Source organism: Bombus affinis, chromosome 9 (assembly GCF_024516045.1).
Source record: "Bombus affinis isolate iyBomAffi1 chromosome 9, iyBomAffi1.2, whole genome shotgun sequence".
Lineage (NCBI taxonomy): Eukaryota > Metazoa > Arthropoda > Insecta > Hymenoptera > Apidae > Bombus > Bombus affinis.
In genome coordinates this window covers 9019474-9039978 of record NC_066352.1, presented here as the reverse complement: position 1 = coordinate 9039978, position 20505 = coordinate 9019474, and the positions used below count along the sequence as shown (strand labels likewise).

At 36.0% G+C, this 20505-nt stretch overlaps 1 protein-coding gene across 1 annotated transcript in view; it reads right to left on the bottom strand.

The window, feature by feature from the left end:
• Positions 1 to 17005, bottom strand: part of LOC126920508 (uncharacterized) — a 50311-nt gene extending 33306 nt beyond the window's left edge. The window contains exon 1 of the mRNA XM_050731022.1: positions 16638 to 17005. The gene's annotated coding sequence lies outside the window, so the exon portion shown is untranslated. The remainder of the gene's footprint in view (positions 1 to 16637) is intronic.
• Between the last annotated feature and the right edge of the window lie 3500 nt (positions 17006 to 20505).

Below are 20505 nucleotides of genomic sequence, written 5' to 3'. Positions count from 1 at the left end.
TCTCCTCTGTTGCGGTTCAGATCAAAATGTTTCCGCCGCATTTCTCGAAGTTCGTAAAAATGTACAAATTCATTTTGATCTTTAATCGCAACGGCATAACAGCTTTATCATGTCTGTATTTCGTTTTTGAAATATCGTTGCGTTTAATCACCACGTTGACATTTATAATTTTAAACAATGCTCGAACAACGTTTCAACTTCCAGTTCGCCGCAAATGAATTCGTATTTTCGTTATATGAACGTGTAATTTCCATTTACAATTTATAACGTGTCTCGTCCCGCTATTTAACAAAATCTATTTCCCATAAACGTCCCGTGATTACATCCAGACGAAGTTTCAATTTTTCAAATTGAGTAAACACGGTTACTTACGCTCTAACAAGTTTTTCCGTTTCACGGTTGACCCTGTTAAACTGAATTTTGATCAAACCTAGCGAATTTTGTTTCTTAAAATTTGTGGCAAATTAACAGGAAGCACTGTACGTACGGTTTCACGTACGATTTGTTTGTGCAACGAGTTGGTTCATGTAGATTAACAAAATTGAATTATTTGGTATTTACTGTATATTCACAGTAGCATTTCATGCAATGAAAATGAAATGTAGAATCTGATAAAAAACGCTACATTGGAAATTAAAGGTGCGCGTGAATGGTCCTTGTAGCAACTACACGTGTAATCTGGCAGCACCGCAAGATTAAAAATTTGGGACAAGGTTTAAAAAATTAGTAAAAATTCAATTTTCAATTTTTAGAGAAGATTCTTGGATAGAACCACCATTGTCAAATCGTTTTTGAAAATAACTTCCAGTCAAAACACTTCGTCTCCTGTCCACGCTCATACAAACGAACAACCTTTAAGGGAAAAGGAGGAATGTCAAATTTTGGTATTTCTTATATTTCATTATATTTATCGATATGTTTCAAATTTTGGTCTAAATACCAGTAATATATTACATAGTCATCGATAAAATTTCTCTAGCATTGAAATTTCAAAAACGTCGAAGAGCAATGTCGACCTGTCTGAAGCTGAAAAGAAAGTGGCAAGTTCGACGAGTGCTTCAAAACGAAGTTGCACGAAGAAAGAACAGACCTTCTTTCGCAACGTCCAAACAGAAACAATTTCTCCGCTCGACCGCGCTCCTGCTTTCGCGGTTGCAGTTGCTAAGCACCGCTTCGTCCGCGTTATTTCCACCAGACGAAATGGAAAAAGAGAGTAAGAGAGAAGCTGAAGAAGGGAGCGAGCAACGGCGAGAAAAAACGCACGAGCGTGCATGTACGCGCGTTAACGAGCACGAGACGAGACGAGAACGAGGCGAACGTTCCAGGCCGCGAACGAGTTGCGTTTCGAGGCGTTTCCACGTCTCGTGGAGAAGCTTTATTCGCGACTTTTTTAATTATTACGAGGACACAGGAACTCGGCGAGCGTTTTCGTCGCGCGTCTGAGTGGAATGAATGGAACACTCGTGGAAACTTGAGCAAATTCGCTGCTTTGCCGCCACGATGATGTGGCTACTGCGCGAATAACAGTTCTTCTTGTATTCAGTTTAGGATAGTAGGGCAAGCGAAAGTTTTGATAGCTTCAAGATTTTCTACCTCGATATGCGTTTAAATATCAGAAACAAGCCATTTTTACGTAGCAGCATATGAGTACGGAAGATTTGAATCGGAAGAAACTCATATTACTGTGCCATGTTACATACCAACGTTATTTTGGTTTGCTTGGTCTAAAGGTAAACTAACTTCAGACAAAATATTATTGCTGTTATTTGTAATCGTCAACCGGAGTTACATTTGAAGTTTTTTAAATAACATTTGTCGATACAAATAGACGAACGTGCTCTCTGGGAGAGTCATATAGTCGAATATTGGGTTGGCAACTAAGTGATTGCGGCTTTTGTCAATACCACCTAATGACAAAATCCGCAACCACTTAGTTGCCAACCCAATAGTTAGTCGAATAGCGAGTTGAATAATAACATTGAGTGAGCGATGATTACGACCGCAATATATTATTTCTATACTTGTACTTACAGTAATTTTAATATAATCGACTCTCTTTATTAAACAAACTAACACGTTTAATATCTTTTGCGATCATGAACAGTGGCTGACGGAAGTACACTTTTTCCTGAACGTATTGCGTGTGTTATATGAGACATTTTGGAATTTCATTGACACTGTGACGATAGCCAGCTATCGCGATTATGTTGGTGGAATTTTTAACGATTATGAAAATGCATATACAATAGAAGTTACACGTACATCCACCGACATAAATCACCGGACAGGTACTCGTTGTTATCAGAACAATGCAACATGAATGCAATTTTCTGGATCGACTTGGTTGTTTAATTCTGCGATGTATAGCAACTTTGCGGTAATATCCGAAATTATGACGTGAAATTAAAATATATGCGCATACAGTTTGAATAAACGTTTGGAAATGGTTTGTATTCATTCGCATCTATTTATTATTTATTATTTTTGTTATGTAGGTTTACAATAGATAGAGAAATAAGGTAACAGTGTCCAAAGTTGAAAGACAAGTCGTAGGAATTGTTAAAAGAAAGTTGAAAGACAATTACAGCAGAAATATTTTAAGATAATAATCGACAGGATACAAAAAGAAAATATGAGATGTTTTGTTAAAATTTTTGACGTACAATTTGATTGATATATTCTTTAAATTATAAGCAATTAATAAATGCTATTTTTATTTCATAATATAGGCCCTTTCATAACAAAGAAATTTTTAGCATCCAAATTTTATTAAGTGTCCAGTGACTTATGAACAGAATGTACTGTATATTTTGCAGAGATTGGAAAAATATTTAAATAGCCATTTGTCCAGAATATTAATAAGTCAGTATATGCAATGAGACCATATTCAACATCTATCGTATACTTCAGCTGACTATTCATGTATGCTAATTTTGTGCCAAATATAAGTTAGCAATAAATATTTTCTATATACATCTTAAGATCGAATTCAAATTTTATTAATACAATCATGTCAGTCGTGTCTCGTTATAATGCTAATGAAATTTCGGAATGTTTTGTATAATATATGGATACATAAAAAGCTTCTGATATTCTTCGAATACTTTTCCGAGCTACCACCACGCGCAGACCACCATAAATCACATTTCTCATTTCTTTTTAGAAAAGAACAATTTTCAAATATATCAACATGTTATCGAGCAATCTCAGATCAAAAGTATCTTCGCATTTGGCTTCAAATTTCTAAATTTCCTATCTGCCAAACCCTTGAAGCTTCAGTCTTTAAACTGTCTTTACCTTGCAAACGCTCGAACCATCGAATATCCACGTTTCTTCTGCCACCCAAGCGTCAGAAACACGTAAATATTCTCATTCTCCGTGAACGCGAAACTCTTACCTTTCAAATGTCCCATTGGAAACTTTAACAAACCACTGAGTTAACAGACAGAATAATACGAGTATCGTAACAATTGATTTCCATTCGAATTCCGGAGTACACAAATCCACGAATCATTGCTGCCATTATCGAGTACACATCGATAGGTGACACGGGCAAAGGGTGCGCAATGGACCGCGAGAAACAAACGAGACTGGTATTTTCGCGATATGCCTATGAATGTCAGCGTGAACTTGCTCGATAACAGGAACAGGCATCCTCGAGCTCCTCGATGGAAATGGCCACGGGATTCGCTTATCGAACGTGCGAGAGAGAGAGAGAGAGAGAGAGAGAGAGAGAGAGAGAGAGAGAGAGAGAGGAACGAAAATTCGCAGCGTGCGTCGACCTACTTGCTGACGAGCTCCGAGTGAAATTCGATTGTGCGGCGAATTTTCCGTGAATTCGCCCTGGTCTAATTAAGCAATCGAAAATCACCGTCGCGAGTTCATTTGGGATCGAACGTAACGAACGTCGCTGGATAGAAATATCGCACGTGGAACGATCGCTTTCTACCTTTCGTCAATTCCAATTTAATCACCCCCTCTTTTTCTTATCCGAACACGGTTTTCTCCTTCACTCTCCTTTCTTTCTTCCTTTTTTCTCTTCTTTTTTCGGCGATCACGTGCCAAGTATTTTAAAGGAACGTTGGAACGTTCGTCGATAGAGGCGATTCTTTTTCTTCGTCCTTAAAAAGACGCGAATAGTCGGTGGAAAAAGGGAGATCGTCAAGTTTTTAACATTTCTCGGAAAATGAAAATTTATTTCTGGATATACAGGACACTTCGTAATTGGTTGGTACAGGGTGATTCTACGTGAAGACGTAAGTCGAAAATGTGGAATAGAATTTGTTTGTATCGCTGCTTGGCATCGATGGCGGCACAAGTGAAACAATGTAAATGTTTATAGCGGAGGCTTTTTAAAATTTACGAAGAAATCTTCCCGAGTCGTTTCAACGATATTGTACGGCTCATTTAATACAAGTTACGCCACTATTCGCGAGAGAAGTAGAACCTTCCGCTTGTAGCGTCACAAAACAACAGAAGATGAGCCAGTATCGTATAGAAAAAACAAGGCCTCTGATCCAAAACTGATGGAATTATAAACATATTGCTTTACGGAATAAAAGTAGAAATTAAAGCAAATTTGTCTGTCACTGTAAACACCAAGAAGCGGCATGACATTTTGAGAAAGTTGAGTTTGAAAATTTATCAGTATACTTAAATTTGGTTAAATATCGACTAGGTAATGGGACTATCAGTAAATAAATGGTAGTGGATTATTTTACATGCGAAAATAAGTGAGAAATGTCGAGTAATAATTTCGATCGGAGGCCTCATTTTCAAGCAAAATAAAGTTTGAATATGTTCAGTCGAGTATTGGCTCGATTAAACGAAAACGAAGCATCTTGCGAAAAATTTGTATTCTACACTTTTCACCTATTTTTACACGTAGTTCAACTCCTGTCGACTATTTACTCCTGTTCAGTCCAGAATTACCCAAGTTTGAGTACTACTTGTCAAACTTTCAAACTCGATTTTCTCGGAACCGAAGCTTCACAAAAAGAAAAGTTTGTTTTATATCTTTGCCGTATTTTTTTCTCATACAATAGCCTCATACCCAATTGTGTCATCGATTACGTACCAACCTACATAATGTCACAACTTCGTATTTTCTCATAAATCAAAGTGAAACATCATTTTATTCTTCGTTTCATTCTGCGCCATTTCCGACTTCTGCCTATTACCTTAATTACATGCTAATTATATTATCTAATATGCTGTAAAATTGCTATATGTAATAATGCTATAATAATGCTATGTAATAATGCTATATTGCTGTAAAATTCAGAAAATTCGAACGCACGCAACAGCATACGAAAAAGTGTTAAATTCAAAATTTCTTTTCACGTGGCTCTTAAATTTACGAGGAACGCGGATGTTGGAGGATATCAACCTGGAAAGTTGGGAAGATTCGTTTCCTTCGGCGTGGAGAAAAGTGACAGAGATAAAGATCGGTAGGTCGCCGGTTTCAGGTGACTTTTAATTGATTCCACCTCGCGTGCTTGGTCTTTTAAGACAATTTAACAGAATGCTTCTCTTTTTCTCTAGGTGTTTTTGAAGAAAGTAATGGAAATCTGTTCCAAGTATCACGAAATGCTATTTAATAGTTTGGTTTAACACGAATTTCTTTTCCGTAGAGTTTTGCACGTATAAATGACATTGATATCTCATTTGAAATTTGTATCTTTAATTCTGTCTAATTAATATACTTACTTTTCATTAGAATTAAATATATTTTTAATAAACGGAGGAACTTTGTGTTTTATGCTGTCGTAAAATTTGTCAATTTTACAATTTGTTAACTCTTGTTAAATTTGTGTCAACCGTTGTTCTTGGACAACCAAGTCCTTCAGATGGTATAATCGACTGTTAAATATTCATTATTGAGAAATGTTAATAATGTTCCTGTCGATCGATTAATTTCACCCGACATTCATCTAGTACTTACTTATTCTCTTTTATTTTAATGCGAAGAACGAAACTGTATAATCTAGATGAACGATAATCGTATTTGTAGCCAAGGTTGCAGCTAACGGATCCATCCTTCGAGACTTGTTGCTTTCACCTAAATAGATAAACGGCTGTTAATTGGATATCTAGATCCAAGATATCAGCACCTTTCCGTGTTAATTCCATTGGAATAGATTTATGAGCTAACAGCGACAGTAATCTGCGTGGAATGTAAATGAAAAAGATGTCAAAGTGCGTGTAATATTTTAATCGAATTTCTCTCTTTCGTGAGACGCATACGTTGATTAATTCCATAGTGTTTTGACGCAACACCAAAATGATTGAAAAGTACAGAGAGATGTGGCGTTACGAGCAACTTATTTTAAAACTTTCTTTTATTTATGCGATCTTGCAGTGAATGAACTTACGAATATAATTATTTTACTAGTATATTTATACATATACGATTTTTATAATTTCTAATTACATTTATTTGTTCACATACAAAATCATTCACTTTTTTCTTACACTATGCTGATGACAGGCATCATTGGAACACCATGCATTATACAATAAAATTCAGTTCAATTATATCTACATATTCTATCTCCACGTATATGAAAAGAATAATATCTGATATTCATCCAATAAAACACAATTTCAAATGAGAACTAGTCAACGGAATTCATCGATCAGACCTGTTCAATGATCGCAAGATCCAGTGCCCACTAACCTACTATCTCTCAACAGATCCATTTAAGAAGATATCATCAATGAATTCGCAATACGCCATTCAAGCTTCAGTTCCATTCACCAATAAGTCACGTCGGTGAAACTCGATTCCTGCTTCCATTCTATCTACGTTTCTCCGTGAAATTCATCAAGTTGAATACCGTATCGGTCATTGTAATGCTGATGATGCCTGTCATCAAAAGATGATACATAGTTATTTAGAATGGAAGTTTTCTTTTTTTCTGGCTTCTACTAACTGATAATACACAAATAGTGCACACATTCGTTCTGGCTCGATTGACTCACTTTTGTGAAACTAGCTGTGCTAGTTAATTCAAACAAGTGTATCATTCCGAGTTTCAAGAAATCGGATTTTGTCTCTTATCTTTTAACGAAGATTATCCTTTCATCGTGTTCTACATTTCACATTTTTTTTTTTTTTTATACAGAGTATCAAATTTTGGTAGTTGCATAAAAATATTACCAAATGATACGAAACGTGTATTTGGATCTAATTAATCTGTAAATGTTATAATAGATATAAAGAGGCACAAAACCTTTTTTTGTAGTCACTGTAAACTTTACAATTCTGGATTTGTAAAATTACAAATCTTTTTCTTTTATTACATATTCGGATTGGTAGGATATAGGACGGGTAACGTTCGGATGCTACTTCGACTATAAATCGTAGAGTTTGACTGCTTTAGAATTCAAAATCCTCGATCTTGAAAGCTTCGAGCGTCTAATTTTATCTGTAAACTTTACAATTCAATAGCTGTAAGACTCTAAATCTAAGAATTTGAGAGCTTTAAAATTCAAGATCTTAGCTTTTGAAAGCTTCGAATCTCCACTTTTAGAACCATCAAATTTCGGAACACGCAACTTTAAAATTCGAGAACATTGAAATTTTAAATGCTGACGCTCGAGAGCTTCGAAATCATCAACTTTCATCTTCATATTTAGTATTCGAATCTCGTTGTCGTATAAAGATACGCACTAAGATATCTTACGAGATTTATTATGCTACCGTGTTACAAATCCACTAGCGTGTCGATACTCTTTTTAGTCACCGTATGTAAACCATAATCGGAAATCGATCTGTCTAAGAATCAACGACGTACGTATCTACGTTTCCCCTGTGAAATTCGTCAAATCGAACTTTTATCGAGTCTCTTTAATTTTTCACGATATCCGACATGCTAAACTTTTGCCAATAGGACAAACAAAATTGTCATAAACTGTGACATAGCAGAGCGCAAACTCGAGCAGTGATACAACTGGATGCTAACCTATCGATTCCAACCATTCGTATATTCCGAATGAACAGCATCCATCGATGCGTTAATAATAACGCGAACGGTTTCACCGGTTCCGGTGGGTTCACATGGATTCAAAGGCTGCCGTTTCCGATTTGTTTGCCAGCGGTGGATCTGATGCCGGCTGCCCTCGAGGCTAACGAGATCTGTTTGGCATCAAAAAAACAGGCTGATTCGATGATTTTATAGATTTTCGTTTAATGTCCTGAAAAATTTCATATAAAATTTGGATCGTTCCTTTTGATTGAAGAGAAGAGAAGTTTGGAATTTTTTGCAAATTTTCTAGAAGGAAAGTCATTACATCCTTTTTTTCCTTTTCGTTTTCTTTCTCGAGAAATTTAATGGAAGATGGAAGTTTGGAAAGATTTGGAATCTTCGGAGAAATTTAGAAAGAAATTATATGTCTTGGTTTTAGAAACGAAGAAATTAGGATTTGAACTTGTTCGATTCGACGTTGTCTCTCGGTATGTTATAGGGATGTTTTAAGTATTTGTGAACTTGAAATTATCGAGAATCGTTGTTTGCGAAAAACATTGGCAGGAAATTTGAAGGCGAAGAATCTCGGGGAAAGAGAATTATTAAAGAGTCTAGTTTGTTCGTGAAGATTGAATTTCTTGCGAAAAGGATTGCGAAGCGGTGGATTTACAGTGGTTAAAAAATTCTTATGAATATATTACGTTAATTGCATGACACCTTTTCAAATTTCATTAACATTGTAACGAGATCTAACCATCGTGGTTGTAAGAATAATAAAATTTACATAAATTTTAATTTTGTATTATATAAATAAAAAGGACAGTAAAATTACAAGACACTTATTGCAAAGATTATGAAAAATTAATGCACAGAATGAACAGTATTTTTAAACATACAATTAGTGCTAAGGATAATTTCATTAAATATTGCGGCTGATTAATATAGCGAATAATTAGTATAGTGAATTGACTGTTCAAATGCTTAGGTGGTCTCTGCGAAGTGTATGCTTCCGACAAATATGTTTTAGTTTCTATGATACATCGTCAAATTCGTCTCAAATTTGACCATGTAATTACGATAGTGGTGTCTCGTTCCAGTGTTAACGAGATTTCAAAATGTTTTGCATAATATATATAGCTAAATAATTTCTAAGAATGTTGCTATAATTTCGTCAGCCACTCTATATGCTTGTTATCTTTTGCACGAAACTTCTACAGAATTGATCGAATGAAATTCGCGATATGATTTACCGAAGCTCTCCTTATCAATTCGCGTCTTCCTCGCTATTGAAAAGAACGTCAACATCTTTCCACGTTGTCTTCGATCAGCCCAGACATATTTCAAAGATTAAATCAATAAATTTATTATCTTTCCCTTCGAAACCATTTATTTTAATCCATCGAAAGGTATTCCGAGGCTATCGAAAAGTGCAGGATAAAACTTACGAAGACTGTTACGAAGAAAATTCTTATTGTCGTTGAAGAAAATTCTTACTGCAATAATCTTCGTCATTTTCCTACGAGTGAAAGTCAAATTAGATGGAATTATATTACAGCCTTTATTCCCACGATTAATTCCATTCGGCCAGTTATCGCTTCCCACAATCATTCTTACGTATTCGTTCACAATTGCGCGAACATAATCGCACCAGGTTTGTCATGAGTATGCGCCTTTAATAAGCCAGACGATTATGCTATTACCGTTATTAATAATGTATTCTTCGCGATGTTATATAATGGAACGATTGTTTCCACTCACGAGTCGTACGTTTTTAATTAAAAATTGAAGCATCGTGTACCTTTGTAACTCGTTTATAATCAATTAATTAGTCAAGGTCAATATCCGTATTATACGAAAGAATGTTATCTACGATGAAATCTGTGAATTAAGAACCCACATATATAATTTTCTAATTATGTTTATTAATGCATGTTCCTTGAGTACGAGATTTTGCGAGCGTTTCTCTAGTATAGCAAAGAAAATAAAACGACGAAGGTCTAAGCTCTCTGCAACTGTGCAGCTTAGCTCGGATTACGTGTATGTATTTAATAGAATGTTGGAAGAAAATCCACCCTTTTAACGTAAGTTTCGGTTTCGCTGTTATTTTCAACTCTCCGCTTTATCTGACGGATACATGTAAGATATAATTCTAAATATTGTCAAGCTTTATAATTTTTGTAATGTTCGCTCTTTATATTTCAACTAGTAATTAAATTTATATACGTGAATCTATCTATACGTTATATTTTGTATTAATTTTAGGACAATCAAAGACCTTTCGTATTATATTTCGTATTATGTTATATTACAGTCTTTCCGCAAACATAATCGCTGCGGCATAGATTCTAAGTCGCTGCACCTCTCAGATACGCCATGACCCCTGAGGGAATTTTTACGACCGCGGCCTCTGCACAGTTAAATTCAAATATTTCAGAGATCTATAATTATATTTTAATATTTCCGCTCTCTTCCCCTCGTTTCTTACATTAGCTAGATAGAAACATTTCTTAGGAAGTGAGAGACAAACGTAAAGCACTGTACCTGAAACATACATCCCTCTAAATACGTCATCTTTATTAATCCAGATGACGATAACCAGAAGCATACATCGAGTCGTATACTTTGCAAATTTTTTTAATCCGAATTCTTAAAGCTACAGATGCTAATACTAAAAAAAAAGAGAAAGAAAATCCAGGCAAATGCAATACGAATTCGCTATATTACGTACGCGATGGAAGGAAAGTCTGTGCAAATCTGAAGGATCTCGTGGAGATTTAACAACTGAAGGAGTTGAGGGCAATGAATAACTCTAGCTTGATAATCTTCAAAAGGAATAGCAAATCCGCCACAATCCTCGTTGGCTCAAGAGATCGCAGATTTAGCAAGAACATAATTGGACTGTACTGAAATTTATAAGGAATGCGGACGAATAAATTGCTCCTTTGTCGGATAGATTTTATAAAAATCTTCGATTCGAAAATAATAACGCTCAGTGTGCTGTTTTAAAAAAAAACGAGAACTGAGGATTATCTGAATATTTTTATCAGCCAGTATATGTAAATCATAACACGTTATAATATCGAATAAATGGTTTCATGTCGCGTAGCGGCACGCGACGACAAGCAAGAAGGTGAAATGTATAACACGCTGGTCGGATGCAACCTAGATGACCATACGAAGCAAAACGGAGAACAGGCCTTCCGGTCGCCATGTGTTATTTACGATGTAAACTGTAACATTATGGAACAACAGCCTCAACCCGTGAATTCGTTCGTCCAACTTCCGCCTCGTTTTATCTTTACTATTTTTCTTCTGCTGCCTCGATAATAAATAGCCTCGATTTATGCAATCTCTGTAAATATCGAAGTGGTTTTTCGATTACGATACACGTCGTTGGTCTCGTTCGACTTGTATCCTTACGTATTCGTATCCAAGTATTGGGTTGTCCGAAAAGTTTCTTTCGTTTCATAAGGTGATAAGAGATAAACGACAATTTCTGTTTTATATTATTTTATCGAATTAGGTATGAGCCATTTCGTTATATTTCTATTATTATGTTCGGGCATAATTCAATAAACAGATGTAAAATAAAAAACATTATGCGTGTATTATTTCTTTACAAAACGAAAGAAACTTTTCGGACAACCTGATATATGGCGCGAGTCGAATTTTTACTATTCCATTTGACAAGTTTTCGATTGGATTCAGCGAACTGACAGGTACAAAGGTATAAACAATTCCTTAATATCTGCATCGCAAGTAAGAAAGGCACGATTTCATATAGAATTGTATCTCGCTTTTACTCGAAACACCTTTCATTCGATTCTCATATTGGATTCCTTGCATCGCGTCCAATCTTGTCGTGTCTAAATTGTATTTCGATACCGAATATCGTTGAACAATTGCCACGATTAATAACGTGACCGATGAATGCACAATTTTCTACGTAATCGCTTTTTCATCCACTTGACGTATCAATCGGGTACTGTTCGTTAAAATAATCTAATATTTGAAACGCCGAAACTCAATGTAATTCTGTATATGAGCAATTTGAAAAAAAGGAAAGAAAGAACAAGAAACTCGTTACGTAGAATCAACGACACGATTAACGAAATACGAAAGTATTTCGTACGTTTCTCGCGTAATAAAGTTACTAGCGCGCACGAATTATCGATTTGCTGGAAAAATCGGGCATCCGTAGTTGAGGGTTAACCTCGGTGGTTCATGCCCGATCAAAATTGAAGAGAATATACTGTTACAGATCCTTTACGCGCGCTCTCGATTGCCTGGCAATTCTTCAAACAGGCGGAAAGCATGGTTCGGCGGTGAAGCTTACGATTCCACTTGCTCTCACTTACAATTGTTCCGAAATCCAACGACGTAATTTTGCGGGGCCACTTGTCGCGAAGTATCGTCATATATAACGCGTTTCTGCCACGGTTCCGCTTCCATTGCACTTTGCAGCCACTCACGAGGAACATAGAAAGCCCTGGTGGCGATCTCGAAGACATTTATAGGCTACCATCGTGCAATTTGTAATGTCCGGTGTACGTGTCCGATGCTTTAGCGGCAATTTTTCCCCGCTATCGTTTCCAACATGCTGCTTTCAACGTAACAGCGATCAGAAAGCCCCATGCCCGACCTGAATCGCGTTAGATTTGAATTTATCGCACGCGAAATGGCATTTCGTGAGACGATTTGAAGCCAGTTTGCGGATTGAATATCGGTGGATAACAGGGTAATAGGTGAATCGTGGTGTCAGAAGAACCGTGAACTTTGGTAAATCGCGGGCAAATATTCAATTGGAACAAAAGCTAATCGTATTCGGCTGTCCAAGTTAGGCGTTCGATATCCACGTGGAAGTTAAATCTGTGTCAAGTATACTTTCCATCTGGAGGAGTAAAACTTAGCACACATAATCGCCGAATACTTTCTTGACCGAGCATTGCACACGTTAATAAAAATCGTCCCACATACTTGCATTCAGTGAGATTCACTATCCGTTGTACGCTATTCCATTTCGTTCGGTGATATTCTGCGTGCAACCTCGAATATCAAACGATTCGATGAAAATTAATTATGCGCTTTCTAGATATTTAATCGTCTGCTTCGATAATTCATAGAAAATCTGCTTTGATATTTGGCATTTTTAGTGTCTAATGGAATCAAATTTTACCCGCTTATGCAATTCGATTTATTCGGAAAGAAAAAGTATGTGTATGATAAAACGTACAGATTATACGTATATCACTGATCTTCTGTAAATAATTGAAAATTAGAGTGTTTTAAATTATTTCCATATAAAATAAACCAGAAAAGAGATATAGTTTCTTCTTTTAGATCATTTGGAAAGAAATTAGGAAAGGTATATGAAAATTTGTTTGTTGAAAGTAGAAAATAAAAATGTATTCTGTTAGTTACAATTTCATTGATTGGTCAGTTTGTTAAACCTGCTACAAAATATACGACACTTCGTAATAAACATATCGTATGATGAATCGTGTTAATAACAAGGCAATAACAATTTTTTGAAACATTCTTTTTATAGGTACATTCTAAAGAACCCAATTGTCTTATACTTTCTTTTTCAAATCAAGTTTCTGTAACAGATTGAATGCCGGCGGATAACAGGGTGCGTTGGTTATGGGTGAATCGTTGTGTCAGAAGCACTCTGATAAATCGCCGGCAACCACGTTGCTGCGCTTCGTTTCAGAATTTATCATTTGCGGAATTTGAATTTCTACGGCTATTTAAATCGCGGTGGCGAGTAAAAAATAGCTGAACGATAACGAGAGAATTTTCGAAGAAAGATTTTTGATGATTTGTTTAAGATACGTTTTATAGTTTATGTATTTATTATAATATGGAGATATAAAGATGTAAAAGCAAGAATATTTAATCACATTGTACGCGTGAATGTATAAACAGAGAAATGCAGTGACGTGAACAGGCAGAAATGTAAAATTATAAACATTTAAAAATGTAGAAATATTAAAATATGAAAATATTGCGATACAGATACAAATGCAGAAATTTACAAATGCACGTTTGAAATATACTATATTATGTTACGTAATTGTATCAGTAATAGTTGTGTTACATAATGTACTTCTATATTTTAATGAAGTCGGCGATAGGAATATGTGACAAGTTGCTGGACGGTAGACAGGATTTCCCCGTAGCAATTTCCTGATTTACATACGTACACATATCCCTCGAGCCTTGTTTTCCCAACGCACTTCGTATCAACGTTCTCGTGTCATATTTTCTACACTTTCTTACTGCCAGCAATGCTTTCTAATTTTTGCTTTGAAGAATATTAGTATTTATATGCGATTTATATTCTCCACAATGTTGTACAATTTCTCGAAAAAGGACCTTCGATGAATTATCACGTCCTCGTACATTAATCCTTCGCACTAGAACAATTTTTACGCTACGATTCGTTAACAATCCTATCACATTTCTACAGTGAAATTCCTTTAAATCAAAAGATTTGTTCTCGGAAGAAAAAGACCGTGAATGTTCATACATTTGTTCGTACGATATCTCTCTACCATTTGTCATTCTTTATCGATAGCAACGATAAGAGATCATTTCCGCGTCATTAGTGTCACTATGCCAGTGTCGATGCACTGAAAAATCTTTAAGCAAGCATTTTTCATTTAGAAATAACGGATCGCTGTTCTCCACCGACCATTATTTCCTATTTAAAAAAGGAGAAACACACTTCGAATACTGTGGAAACGAAGACGAAAGGTCGTCCCACGAGGGAACGTAAAAAGAGAAAAAAGAAAAAAAAAGAAGAGTGTAAATTCCAATATCGAGGATCGAGAAGCGAAGGAATCGCGCGTCGATCCAGTTCCACGACGTTGAGCTATTTTTCTTAATCGCGTCGAAGAGAAAACACCGTGGAAGTGTGTTAGATCTCGAGGCTAGAGCGCTAGAAACGTGAATATTCTCCGGTTTCCGCGGACGTTGGTCCGTTCTGAAAGTGTTTCAACATTCTCGCCAGCACGACGAATTGATGGAACACGATTGCTCCTTCGGCAGGCTTATTACCAGCCGATATAAATGAGATTGCTGTGATTTTACGAGGAGAACCAACGATTTTATGTTCTTTCCGTCGTCGTTGGTATTAGCTTTCGTAATGGACGAAATTGATTGGCAAAACGAGACTTTCAATTTCTTTTACCCAGCTCGGAGAACGTAACAGAGACGGCGGAGTTAATCGATTGGTTCGAATGAAACTCGTGGAGACGACAGGAATGTGAGAATTATTCGATTGCATTATAATATAATTGATCGTTGATGGTTTTAACGAGCAAATTGAAATACTTTTCTTCGTCTACTTGTAGAAAATTTCTAAATTTCTACGGTTCGTTTTTCGTGATTCATAAAATTAAGAAGCACGTTTTTGTCGGAGCTGATTTATGCCAATGAATTGTTAAAGTAATACTGAATTATGATTGTCAGAAGTTGTAAAAATATAATGCAGATTTTTTACACATTTATGGGAAATTTCTCAAAAAACGAGCACAATGCATAGGATACGTAGAAATATATAAAATCTCCAAATTATGTTCGTTATGTTCGTAAAATACAATAATAACGAGTAGCAGCCTGTTGGTGAACATATAATGCTATTAACAATATATAATTTAATTAAAAAACTCAACTCGACATTGAACTGAGTTACCAATAACTTGCTATAGTGACCGATGAGATTGTAAATAATTAATTAAAAAAGTCAAGAATATTATTAATCCAGCGATAAACGAAAGGCTGAATAAAGAAATGGAAATTTCATCCATTCGTGGACACTCTGTTTACTCCGGCAAAATCTAAAATTCCTCGTTTAATTGAATTTTCCGCCAGCCGAAATTTCCCAGCCACTTGGGCGCGCAAATTATCACACCGACGCGGATATTGGAATATGGAAGAACTTGGCGATATTTACGAGCGCCATGCGATATTTAACAGCGGGTATGATGTTTCAATTTGGTTCATTCAGTATTTAGCTCACGCTGCACAGGTAGTTCAGAGTTTATTGGACTGGTGATTCGTTCGTGAATTTGATATTCCAGCAAGGATTTGCTTTACGCGACTCGTGCCTCTAATTACATAAAAGTCATTAGAAGAAACGAAATTAACAGATAAGTAAAAACGATGATATTCCACGTCTTAATTCTATGAAGTTGAAAATGCGAAATAAAAAGATACGAAACTAATTTCTATTTATCTATTCGCGTTTTGTAAAACTGTGTATTGGAATATAACAAGCAAATTGAAATGATTGCAAATTACAATCACTGTTCCAAACTACACCTTGCCTCATATCCGTTCGAATTATTTGAAGACATCCTCTTTAAACACTTCGAAATTTGATTTTAATAATACAATTAAAACTTCGTCAACTTCACCAACGAATTAATTACCAAAGACTGGACCAACCAATTGTAAAATCCACATCAACCGAGTACCTCGAATCATCGATCTCAAACTTCCTCCACTCCTAAACCCAAAATTTTCACCTTAACGTTTCCGATTAAATTAATCGGCCGAAACTTTCCCTGAAATAGAGTTTCACATCCTTGCACGATTAATCCTCCATACACGAAACCTTATCCTGAATTCGATGAAACGCTCAACGCAAAAGATACTTACTCCGTTGGAAGCTTACTCGAGGTCCACTTCCGGCGAACTGGTCAGACTTTCCTCTTGTCAACACACAAGGGCCTCGGTTTCAGCAAGAAAAATTCGCGACAATTTTTCACCGTGTTTAATATCCAAAGGAGAAAGAGCGGAAACCCGAAGAAAATGAAAAAGAACTTCAAAGAAACTGAAGAAAACTTAAAACATTGGTCGATCAGGGCTTCGATATTTGTTCGAACTTGTCAAGTTGAGCGTGAAATTTTCGTAGAAACGCGACTCGTGTTGAAAGATCGACGAAGGCCCATCGGGATTCGTCGAGAGGGTCCGTCAGACTAGCGCGAACTGACTTACGACGGGCCAGCCTCTGCTGAACGTTCGACGTTCCCCTCTTCGGGACGAGAAAGAGGAAGAAAGTAGGCTTCGGCTGACCCTTCTTATTCCGTGAATCGACTTCACTATTACTTGCCACGAAAACGGAGACCTCGTGCCGCTTCGAATCGCCGGCACGGGCTTTCCAGCTGTCATGGAAAGTTGGATGATTGTTGTGTTTCGAGGCTGGAGGGTCCGTTTCGTCGATTTGTCGCGTGGCATCGGCGTGACGAGGGTCAGGTACGCTTCTTGCGTCGATAAGACGCCACTGAGGGCTTCCGTTCTTGTGCAGTGGCCTGTCAGCGGTTGTCTGTTGAGGCATACATTGCTGACGTGCTTATCATTATGGCGATGGACTCACAATTTTTTTTCATTCTTCTCTTTTTTTACCCCACTAAGTCCTCGGACAAACACTCAGCGATAAAGATCATACTCGTACATTATGAAATTCCTATTTCTTTAAACGTTCTTTTCTCGGTACAGCATGTGATCCAGCGGCTGAAATATTGTCAAATTCTCACAGCCATGTACAAACAATAACGTATGCTACTTGCACGTGTAAATTGTTTAAATCTCTTAAGGAATTAATAAAAAAAAAATTCCTTTTGTCGGTAAAGGATGATTAGAATTATCTAACATCGAATATACAAGGCGAGCATCAGGTGATTCCTTATGAAAAATAGGAACAAGATATGGAATAAAATTTGTTTATTTAAGGCTTAGTTTATGAGAAAATCGAGTTTGAAAATTTAAAGTATGAAGTGTACTTGAACATGGCTAATTGCGGATTAGACAGCATTAAATAATCGACTGGGCTTCGTATTATTCACAAAAATATAATTTATGCAAATAATACCCGATATAATATAATATGAATATAATGCATTTTCACGTATACGTCGTAGCGGAGAAAGATTACTATCTTTATATTTCTTGGATTCGAATTATTACTACCTTAGAGTTACATTTTAATTTCACTTAAATTATTGTTAATAAAATTCCACGTTTAATTTCATCCGAGATTCCATATAATAATACATTACGGTCGAAATAGAATAATTCGCATAATTTTAAAGTTGAAATAGGTTTTACTGACAAAGAAAGTTACCTCAGCTCTTGGCGTTAAATAACGTCTCATGCGTTGTCATGAGCTTTCTATGCCAAAGTGTACAATCACGTATCAGAGACGTCCCCCGACACCCAAGGGTGAAGGTGGTGATCTTGTTCTATCACTTTCCTCTCTGTATTGAATTTTGCCACCCTCGAGATAAGACTATGGTTGTAACACATATATACGTAGTTCCACTCTTTGTTTACTTTGTTACATATTTCAATATTTTCACGATGTCAAACCAGTGCCTTATTTCGTCAAAATACATTTCGTCTCTTGTGTATTTCATATAATAGAAAAGTAGTTGTTAGACGATTAGGTTTATTCTAAATATTATTATATATTTCTTACTCTGTTTACTATAAATAATTTACTGTTAATAATCGTGTTTTTACACCACTTTCTATTGTAATATATCTCTTGAATTATCATTTTGTGAAAGTTAAGAGAAAAAAATATCAGCCTTGGATTTCCTACAAATTCATCATTTTTAGTCAATTACTCAGTTAATTGCCTCTTTTGAATCCTATAAACATTAAACATTCTCATTCAATTAATCGTAAATGTTGAATTCTGTAGCAAATAGCGAATTGATCGTCAACGTTGAAATCTATAAAAATTAATCATTTCTTCATACGAATTGATCTCAAATTATCCTAACACTGACACGAAGCTTCTTACTTTATTCAGCAGTTCTACATGGCTTGGCAACTAAGTGATTGCGGATCTTGTCATTAGGTGGTAATGACAAAATCCGCAATCACTTAGTTGCCAACTGAATAGTTGACCGAATATCCGGATGCTTCGTAACGTTAAATAATGAAGCTCGAACAAAGGAGGGATTAATTATTACGAAACGCCCTTAATCCAGTCTCTAATTATAATTACATACACGCAATAATAACGATGATAGTAACTTACCCCACACATTCTCTATACTTTTTCATTTTGTGCATATCCTTTACGTTGCTGCGCATTTCAATTTTTCATAAATTTGTGATAATCATTCGCAGTCTAGTAATTATTAGTAACAGTGTAATTAAGTTATAATACTCAACCGATTCATATTTATTCGTTTTCTACCTCACTTCTACCATTACATATTCATTAATTTCTACAATTAAAGGAACTGCGCATAAAATTGTATGGTACTTCGTTTCGCGAGAATTAAAAGTGACCGACCGCGGCTAAAACGCGTTTCTTAATTCATCTCGTTCGTTTCTAATTCCACGTGCGGAGAAATTACAAACGAACGTTGTACAATGCTCCCGGTTGAAACTACTCAAAGCGACGAAATTTTAAATATATCCGCGTTAACTAATTTTTCATTCCGCGACAAAAGAAGTTTCTCGTTAAAAGACGACCCAGTTAACAAGTTAACGTTGCCATAAAAAGACGCGCGGTAAAAATTCCCGACCTAATGAATTAAATGCATCATTTAAATCACCTTGCATTCTTTAATTGATACACACCCATGGAAAATAATTCTTCGCTGGCATTTCTTGTTCCCAGCGACGTGTTCCGTTCGACAGTCACGAAAGAAACGAATTTCCGATCGAACTGGTTCGCGTTTTTGCCATCTTTCGATCGCAACCTCTCTTCCTGTTTTACTGGATGCCGGGAGGCAGCAAACGGGCTGACATAATTAGCAGTTGGACAGGAAAGAGCGGTCGACTATTACGGCTCCTATTACGAAAATACCATCGTGCATTCAGTCTGACCATGCGTAACGGTTATGAATGATCACGGAGGAAATTAATAAATGGAAATTAACTTTAGTTGGATTAGTTAGTAGATAAGTATGATGTAATCTTTTTTCAATAATTTTGTTAGAAACTGAAGAAAGCATTAATCTTTCGAATCTGTTGGATTGAATACTTTGGACACGAACGTAGGGAATCTGTTTTAATTAAGCGCTCTTTGAAGTGTTTGCAACGTGAATACGATACGATTTTTCTATATTATTTCTTTAGGTCTGCAATTGGAAATTTACGTTCTTAAAATGGAATAGTTCGAGCATGGGCATTGTCAATGTGGTTGAATTAAATTGCTTGTAATCTCTGCAAATGTGAATATAGCGAATGATACGTTTAGTCCTGAAAGCTGTGAATTCATTGTAGTTAAGTTGTTTTCGATCACGTACGATATTTTATATGAAACGATAACGAACGATCACTGACGATATTGGCAAATGCAAATTGTTTTCGATCTTCCTCAAAGATAATTTAATCTTTTTTACAATCTTCGAATGAAAGCTTAACGAAGACAAGTTAATTTCTTAGAAAGGTAAACGTAGTCTAATTTTCTTTATGGGAGAAAAAGCCTCATTGTTAGAGTGCTGTCTTTGATATTTGTACGTGAATTACCGGTGATCTACGTTAGATAAAAAGCAACCAAAGT